The following is a 956-nucleotide window of genomic DNA, read 5'->3' as shown; positions in this document are numbered from 1 at the left end:
GGGGGGGGCGAAACCCACAAGACATGGGAAAGTTACGGGAAATACTTAAAAGTGAACCTTCTCCTTTCTCAACTGTCTGCAAATTCAGAAATGATGCAACAACAAAAATACACAAACCCCCCACAACAAATGCAAGAGAAAAAAGTGCTGCATATTTAAACTACACAACTGAAGTGCTCCAGGCCTTTAGGGGTAGCGCTAAATGAAACAACTTGACCATAAGCTTGAGCTTCAACCCAAGAAGCTATACCAGAGACAGTTGACCAAGAGTATGGCTCAATCCCAATGTCCTCCCTCACAGACTTGGAGGCGTGTTCCCGGTAACTTCATGAGGGCTTAGGACTGTCCCACTGTCAAACCATCAAGATCATGAGGGCTCTGTAGCAGACATTTTCAGCCCTTTATGCAGTATTTCCATAGGTCCGCATTTCTGCAGAATTTGCCTGAGGAAATTACCCAAGAGTCCTAGCGTTGTGACATTAAACACGGGGTTACCGGGGTTAGCAGGGGACGCCTGGAAGCTTAGCAATGATAAACGTCCAAAAATGGCCATAAAACACAAGAAAATAATAAAATAGAAGAACAGTAAACAAACAAGCATGAAAGGAACAAACCCTAATGTTATCATTAGAAGAGTAAAGACAGTATATGACTGTATCAACACAGAGCTCACTGTCATTCAGAGCCTGAACTGTGGAGTTATTTGTCCTATGATGGTATGATGATGAATTCTAAATATCCAAATTGGATCAGATCAGATCCAACATCATTTTTTTGTTTACAGTCCCTGACAAAAGTCTTGTCACTTATCCATTTTGTAGAAACAACAGCTTATAACCTGACTTTTAATTAATCCATTGGTTTTAGAAATGGCTCATATGAAAGCTAAAACCCTCCCAAATTATGTTTAATATACTAAAATAAATTTGCTTCACTGAAGAAAGATTGATCATTTA

The sequence above is a fragment of the Seriola lalandi genome, unplaced genomic scaffold (assembly GCF_002814215.2).
Source record: "Seriola lalandi dorsalis isolate HSWRI2012SDOR001 ecotype SW California unplaced genomic scaffold, Sedor1 jcf7180002054518, whole genome shotgun sequence".
Lineage (NCBI taxonomy): Eukaryota > Metazoa > Chordata > Actinopteri > Carangiformes > Carangidae > Seriola > Seriola lalandi.
Note: the sequence above shows the minus strand (reverse complement) of the source record.